General features: G+C 35.0%; 1 protein-coding gene across 1 annotated transcript in view; it reads left to right on the forward strand.

Moving 5' to 3' along the window:
- Positions 1 to 9,230, forward strand: part of LOC108546051 (uncharacterized) — a 536,976-nt gene that overhangs the window by 383,712 nt on the left and 144,034 nt on the right. The window lies entirely within an intron of this gene.

The raw sequence follows: 9,230 nt of genomic DNA on the forward strand, positions 1-9,230 counted from the left end.
TACAACTTTCTTCGAAACGGTCAGTTGCTTAGCGTCGTTAAGGAGGTCAATGGCACCGATGACCGAAATCTTGTCTCGTTACGAGACGTAGCTCGTTAATCGACGCGTTATTTAACGACGAACACGCGACCAGGTGTGTCTGGACAGGTACTGCTGTCGGCAAAATGTTTTCGATCGAATAATAAATTCGAAATTACCAAGAATTATTATAATCCTTCCGATATGAAGTGCGATAATTTAAATATGGAACGCATAAGCAGGTTAAATCGGTTTGGTATAAATTAAGAAAGGAACAAATATTATTTAAACTCTCGTTTATTATTGAGAAGAAAATTTAATATTTAATGAAAATATTGGAAAACTTAGTGTCATTGTATTTCACCGAAAATATTTTTCCAGGGTGGTACATAAAAGGCGTTTCAAAATTATCGAGAAGAAAATTTGGAAATATGGAAATATTGGAAAAATTAGTGTCATAACATTTCACCGAAAATATTTTGCCAGGGTAGTACATAAAGGGTGTCTCAAAATTATCGAAGAGAAAATAGAAAAATATAGACATATTGGAAAAATTAGTGCATTAACATTTCACCGAAAATATTTTGCCAGGGTAGTACATGAAGGGTGTCTCAAAATTATCGAGAAGAAAATTTGAAAATTTGGAAATATTGGAAAAATTAATATCGTTGCATTTCACCTAAAATATTTTGTCAGGATAGTACATAAAGGGTGTCCCAAAATTCACGCAAGATTCGAATTTTGCGCCATTTGTGCGGTAACGTGCTGCCAACAGGGTACAAATACAGCAAGACAGCTGACACTTCAGTGTTATTAAAAATGGAGGTCTCCACGAAAAAGCAACGCATTTTTATTATTAAGCAGTATTTACAATTTTTAATTGCATTAGTCAATTTGTTTTCTAAGAAAATTATTTCTTACGTTAATTTTGGGACACTCTATACACATGGAACATGGAATCCTACATTACTTCATAGATGCACACTGTCACACCCAGAGTATCGTTCTATTCCCTATCCCTTCCATAACTAAACTATACTTCGTACGAAATTATCAATCCCCCTCTTCTCAAACGACAATAAAATCCAAAATAAACTCCATTCGACAAAATAATCCTCGACATCCGAAACTACCTCGTAAATCGCGAAAAACGTGGCAGACGCGAGGCGATTCGTCAATCTCGATCCTTGCCATCGACGTGCCAGTCTTTTTGCCAAAAGGCAGCAATCACTTTTACTTCACCACTCGTACAAAGTAGATCACTCAAGGAGAGATCTTGATAACTCGCGAAGCACCGCAACTACGGTCAGGATCCATCAGCGGTTGTACGTTACGACCTGCAGAGAGCATAGTCCTGGACAACGATGTTGCTTTTACGGCGAAACGCCTCGCCATATATGTCGACGTTCGATCTCGATCGAAAGGATCTCGCGTGGCTTTTATTCCGCGTGACGAACAGTGGCGCGCGTTGTTCTGCAGGCGCGAGGATTCGGCAAGTGGGTCGGTCCCTGACAATTGTTTAATTGTTCACCGGGGGCGTGGACCGCTTTCACGTGGGTCCCGACGAAAACGAAAACCGGGAACGTCAGAATTGGCCCTTGTTCTCTCGGTAATTTCGTGGCCCAGCTTTTCGCTGCCAACCTTTCGGCGTTTCCTCAGCCTCTCGACGAAAGCGAAGCCTGCCTCGCCGGTGAAATAAATTGTTCCACTTACGTAAGCCTGGTTTGACATTTTAGAAAGACATGGAGACTCGAGAGTACTCGGTTCTTTATTTTCCTTTGTTCTTATATTGCATCCATTTCCTTTTATTTTTATTCGTAATGTGGGTATCGGTATGAAAAAAGGAGTGTAGTCTTTCTAGAGTGGAAACTGGACGTTAAAACGCTTGCATTCTGTGCATGCTGTGTTGAATACAGGAATTATCTCCGTCTCTTCTTTGGTGGGACACGTTTGCCTGAAAAATTTGCGCAAACAATGTAGTACGAGCGATATGATGCATGTAAGTGAGAAGAAAATTGCAAGATTATATCGGTAATATTAGAAAATTGGTCAGGAATATGTATAGTGGAGATATGGACTGTGGTGGCGCTAGTGAGTTAAGTGGCAAATCGTTTTACTGTGATTCTATTTATTTTCTGTTACCTTTCTGTTACTGGCCTGCTAGCTAACTTTATTACATTGTTAACACAGTACTCCCCTATACAGTCAGTCCCCAATAAAATTAAATTTCCAGGCCCACATACACATACATACACAATATTGATTTGATCCACGCAGTAAGTCTCGGACACAATTAATTTTCCCCGAAAGAAGTAGAAGAAATAAAATCGATTCACTCAGATAAAAATAAAAATAAAAATAAAAATTGGTCACCCATGCAATCAGTCCCAAACCGAATTAATTTTACACACACACACACGCATAATTCGATACACCGAAAGGAAATAAAAGAAAATTGGTTACCGAGTAAGTTTCGACCAGAATTAATTTTCCATGCACACAAAAGCAAAGGGAAAAAGAAATCGATACATCCAAAGAAAAGAAAAGAAAAGAAAAATTGATCACCCACGCAGCAAGTCTCGAACGGAGTTGGGAATGGCACGAATGGTGAAACGACGATGGCCCAGACAGCTCGAAGCGGATCGGGCTCTCGGTGCATTCCGTTATTACGCGTTCCACTTCGATCGCAACAACCACCTTCGTCCTCGAGGCTGCCCCCTCGGACGGTCTCCTCTTCGACCGCCGTATTTGGTCCACGGAAATAGCGCGCGTGTACCCGGCCAGGAGGGGGCGGAGGAGAAAAGGAAAAAAGCGTGGAAACGAAGGAGGATCAGAGGCGGGGACCGATCGGGCCCGAATTAATTGCCGTAACACCGGTTCCTCCCTCTCGGCCAGCGCCACGCACGGATTCTCTCGTGTGTGGGAAAGTGTGTTGAACGCCACGGTGCATCCTCGCCGTTCTGGACCGATTCCGTGATCGTGGCACACGCTCCGTGCCACGGTGCGTGTATTCCACCCGGGAAGCAGGACATAACGAAACGAGCCTCACGTTTTTGCGAATCCGTAATTGCTGGGAATTATCGAGGGATTATGAGCGGAGGAATTTTTGCCCGAAAAATGCCGGGCTATGTGGGTCGTTTGGTTCTCAGCTTGGGGAGAGAGTGCAGCGTTTTGTTAATTTAATGAACCCAAATTAATCTGAACGTCGTAATCCATTGATTGATCTTTCAAAATTTGTAGACATTGTTGATTGGCATACCGATGTTACTTCGGGTGGCAATGATTGATAAGGGGGTGAAGGCATTCTTTGTTGATTTTGGAATTGTGGAGTGATTTTAATTTTAATTTCAATATCGTCATTTATTTATCAAGCTAAAAATAAAATTTGTGAATATTATTAATTAGTATGGCGATGTTAATTTAGACATCAGTGATTAATTTGGGGGTGAAGGTATACTTTGTTAGGGTTAGTGGATTAGGTATTATGTTTATGATTTTGTTTAATCAATTTATTTATGAATCTAGTAAAATTTGTAAATATTGTAAATTAATATTGCGATGTTAATTTAAAAATCAGTGATAGATTTGGGGATGAAGGTATATTTGGTTGATATTGGAATTGTGGGGTGATTTTAATTTTAATTCAAAAATCATAATTTATTTATTGAAATTTATCTAGTAAAATTTGTAAATATTGTAAATTAATATTGCGATGTTAATTTAAAAATCAGTGATAGATTTGGGGATGAAGGTATATTTGGTTGATTTTGGGATTGTGGGGTGATTTTAATTTTAATTCAAAAATCATAATTTATTTATTGAAATTTATCTACTAAAATTTGTGGATATTATAAACTAATATAGCGATGTTAATTTAGACATTAGTGATTGATTTGGGGATGAAGGCATTCTTCGTTAGGATTAGTAGATAAGGTATTATGTTGATCATTGTATTTAATCAATTTATTTATTAATCTAGTAAAATTTATAAACATTATAATATTATTATAATATTACAAATTAATAATTATAATATTATAAATCAATATTATGAATTTCAACATCAGTGATTGATTTGGGGATGAAGGTATACTTCGTTAGGGTTAGTACATTAGGTATTATGTTGATCAGTGATCCATATTATTTATTATTTAGTTATCCATATGATGAGGATATTTTGATTTTAATATTATTAGATTTTGATTTTAATTTGTGTGACATAAATATTCTGTCACTCAGCAACTTTCAATTTTCTCTGAAAAATATTATTAGACTCTTAGTTTGAGAACACTTAAAAGGATTTTACGTAATTCGTCTTGGGTATTGTATAATTGTCTCATAATCGATAAAGCAGTCTGAAAAGTCGTGAATTTTATATGCAATTTTATATTCAATTTAGATTCCTTTAGAAATCAATTTAGAATCATTGATTTCTATTTTTCCAATTAACTAGGAAATTTATTATTTAATGATCGATATAGAGATCAAAGAGTATTTCGATTTTAAGCCCACTATCGTGTAATTCGTATTCAGGCTTCCTTGATGTTAATCAGCGCCTGTTATCGTTAATTAAGAGATTCGTTGATTCAACGTTTAATATTATATAATTTACATTGCAGTCTGTGCAATATTAATTGGTGGCTCTCGATTTATTCAACGATGTTGATCAGGGAACTCGTCAACCTTTTTATTCAATATTACGTAACCAGACAGAAATTTCCGTGACGTTAATCAGTGGTTCCTGAATAGTGTTATATTATAGATAATAATTATACTATCATCCAAAAAATAATTATAGTTAACTGATTTGGACGATAATAATATAATTACTATCTGTAATATAATTTATAATAATAAACAGACGCCATTTGATAAAATTTCAAAGTTCAATACTCATTAATATCGTAGAATGGTGAAATTAGTTTTGAGACAATTATAGTTCATTCAAGTCAGAACCAAAATTTTCCCACCGTATTAATCACCAATACCTACATGCCTGGCATTTAGAAATTTCTAAATTATATAATTTAAATTTCTGTAACACTAATTACCGATCCCTTCTCTCATTCCACGATCGACACATCGATCAATACTCTCGATCGATCTAACGTCCGACGTTACGTAACTTATATTTCTCTAACGTTAATTAGTATCCGCTTTTATCCAGCGATCGATACGTCGATCAACGAAATTTCTCCTCGCAACACGGAGCGTCTATACGTACTTGAATTTCCATCGAATTAATCAACGACCAGTAGTTAAATTTAACGATCGATACGTCGATCCCCGAGATCCACTGAGAACCGCGAATCAGGAAGGCTTCCTGATCCCTGACGACACCGGAATGGGCCCACGAATAGGCTCATTGTCGGTCTCGAATCATCGGAATCGAGGAAGCCAATTCGGCCGCGACTTTTACGCCCAATTACGCGCGATGCAACGAAGTTTATCGCGTTTAAACGGTCACGTTTACCGCCACTTTCCACTAAGTGTCGGCCTCGCAGCCGCCATTAGACGGTTCTTAGACGATTGCGAACCGACGCTTTCGAAAGGAGCCGCCTTCCGGTGCTCGTCACGCACGGCCTTCCGATTTTCTGCCGAACCGATCGCGAGGGATCATATCTAACCAGCACGCATCGAATTTGATGAATTAGTCGTTGAAAAAATATTTCACACGTGTCTTTCTTCATCGGATGTATAGTACACATCGAATTTGATGAAATAGTTGGCGAAAAAGTATTTCACACGTGTCTTTCTTCATCGGGCGTTAGGTAGAGGGGTGAAAAATGTATTTCATTTTTTGGAATATCTCGGAAATTAGAATTTAAAAATTTTGAGAAGAAATTAATTTGGTTAAATGATATATTACAAATGCAAATTTTTTACTGGTTTGTCATAATAAATTTTATTTCACATTCATGGGAAAATAGGGGTCACGTGTTTCTGGAATTTCTAATTTTTATTTGCAATTAATAATTATTGCAACCGATCGCGAGGGATCATATCTAACCAGCATGCATCGAATTTGATGAATTAGTCGTTGAAAAAATATTTCACACGTGTCTTTCTTCATCGGATGTTAGGTAGAGGGGTGAAAAATGTATTTTATTTTTTGGAATATCTCGGAAATTAGAATTTAGCAATGTTAAGGAGATATTAATTTGGTTAAATGATATATTACAAATGCAATTTTTTTACTGGTTTGTCATAATAAATTTTATTTCACATTCATAGGAAAATAGGGGACACGTGTTTCTGGAGTTTCTAATTTTTATTTGCAATTAATAATTATTGCAACCGATCGCGAGGAATCATATCTAACCAGCACGCATCGAATTTGATGAATTAGTCGTTGTAAAAATATTTCACACGTGTCTTTCTTCATCGGATGTTAGGTAGAGGGGTGAAAAATGTATTTTATTTTTTGGAATATCTCGGAAATTAGAATTTAGCAATGTTAAGGAGATATTAATTTGGTTAAATGATATATTACAAATGCAAATTTTTTACTGGTTTGTCATAATAAATTTTATTTCACATTCATGGGAAAATAGGGGACACGTGTTTTTGGAATTTCTAATTTTTATTTGCAATTAATAATTATTGCAACCGATCTTGAAAGATCATATTCAACTAGTACACATCGAATTTGATGAAATAGTTGGCGAAAAAGTATTTCACACTTGTCTTTTTTTATCGAGCATTAGGTAGAGGGGTGAAAAATGTATTTTATTTTTTGGAATATCTTGGGAACTGGAATATAGAAATTTTGAAGAGAAATTAATTTAGTTAATTTCGCTTGTCGTAATAAATTTTATTTCATATTCCTGGGAAAATAGGGGATGTTTCTAATTTTTATTTGCAATTAATAATTTTCAATTGATCTAGTTTTTAAAATAATTTGATCATCAGATTTTTCCTTATATAATGTCGTCATCGTATACTTTAAATTTTCTTAGAAAATGGTTCATGATGAACCTAGCACGATGAAGAAAATGTATTCTAAGAGTCGAACTGTATTTATCGGCCATTGCCCATGTTAGAGGGGTGTAAAACGTATTTTATATTTTGGAATATTTCGGGAATTAGAATTTTGAAATTTTGAGGAGAAATTAATTTTGTTAAATGATATATTACAAATGCAAATTTTTTACTGTTTTGTCATAATAAATTTTATTTCACATTCATGGGAAAATGGGTGATAAGTGTTTTTGGAATTTCTAATTCTTATTTGCAATTAATAATTATTGCACAAATAATTTTAACCGGTGTAGTTGCTAAAATAATTCGATCGTCAGATTTTTCTATACATAATGTCGTCATTGTGTACTTTAAATTTTCTTCACTTGGCAAATTTTGTTAGAAAATAGTTCTTGATGAACCTAACACGATGAAGAAGATGTATAGTAAGCGTCGAATCCTGGGTGTTAAAATTCCAGTAGCTTAAGTGTTTTGAATTGAGTATAGATTGGATATATTTCTGAATAATTCGTTGGTCGGAATTTTCTATTTAGAACACGATGATTGCATATTTCGAATCTTTTTCACTTTGCAAATTTTCTTGGAAGGTTGTTGACTGTGAAGCCAATGCGATGAAGAAGGTGTACAGGGCCGGAGTCGAAGATAATGAGCCCTCGGGAATAGGTGAGCGCGTGCAGCTGTTCGTGTGGTAATGATAGGAAATGCGCCGATTTCGCGGACTATTAGAGGGATCGTTAGCGCGAACGTCCTATTTCACGCTTGGACGTCCGTGTCCACGGCGATCTACGCGTTGGATTCCGCCTCGACTCGCCTTCATCTTTTTTAGATCCACCTGGAATCTCTGGAATGGGATGAAACATCTGGAGAACGTCGAATTACTAATTCCCAAGCACCTTAATTTTTGTACAATATATCCCTTCGTGTAATTAATTTGGCCAATCAGGAATTCAGAAAATTCTTTCCTCTCCTTTAAAACAAATAATAGGAATGTTGAATTATTTTTTATATATATTTCATTTAGTTTTACATTATTAATAAATATAAATTATAGTATGATAATGATAAGAAAAAATAATTAAATAGCCAAGTATAAAATAATTTTTAATTCTTTTTAGTATTGTCAATTGATTGTGTGTATATTAGATGAAAAATCGCATTAATTGTGGGATAATGATTAGTCAGGAATTTAAAAACTTATTTCAATTTTGGAAGATTAATTTATTTTCCGAAGATTGAATCTTCCGTGATCAAAGATAGAATTGCACCCGTGCAAAAGATACTCAATTCTCTAAATTTAAATACAGTTTACCTATTCTTGACTGTTAAAATTATCTGCACCCCCTAACACATTCATAGAGGTTGTAAAATAATTTTCTCTAGGTCCTACCTGTACCTAGTTTCCCATTCGAACGAGTCACTCGCTGACGAACAGCTGATTGCGGAATAATAATTAATTAGGAGTTTAAAAACTTATTTCAATTTTGGCATGTTAATTTATTTTCGAAGACTGAATCTTCCATGATCAGAAATAGAATTGCACTAGTACAAAACATGCCCAGTTCTCTAAATTTAAATACAGTCTACCTATCCTCGACTGTTAAAATCATCTGCACCCCCTAACGCCTTCATAGGGGATTATAAAACAATTTAATATAATTGGATAATTTTATTTAATTAATTTTTTTTTATTTCCTACTATTACCATTACCAAGGAACAAAATATCGTGAAAATGTCTAACTTTTAGTTCTCCCCAAGCAGATACAATTTCATTCCTTAATAAAATTAAATCTTAATTATCTTAATTTTCGAAGATTGAATCTTCCATGATCAGAGATAGAATTGCACCCGTGCACCAACTCTTTAAATTTAAATACACTTTACCTATCTTCGACTGTTAAAATCATCTGCACCCCTTAACCCCTTCATAGGGGATTATAAAACAATTTAATATAATTGGATAATTTTATTTAATTAATTTTTTTTATATTTCCTACTATTACCATTACCAAGGAACAAAATATCGTGAAAATGTCTAACTTTTAGTTCTCCCCAAGCCGATACAATTTCATTCCTTAATAAAATTAAATCTTAATTATCTTAATTTTCGAAGATTGAATCTTCCATGATCAGAGATAGAATTGCACCCGTGCACCAACTCTTTAAATTTAAATACACTTTACCTATCTTCGACTGTTAAAATCATCTGCACCCCCTAACCCCTTCATAGGGG

The sequence above is a fragment of the Eufriesea mexicana genome, unplaced genomic scaffold (assembly GCF_001483705.2).
Source record: "Eufriesea mexicana isolate 0111107269 unplaced genomic scaffold, ASM148370v2 scaffold571, whole genome shotgun sequence".
Lineage (NCBI taxonomy): Eukaryota > Metazoa > Arthropoda > Insecta > Hymenoptera > Apidae > Eufriesea > Eufriesea mexicana.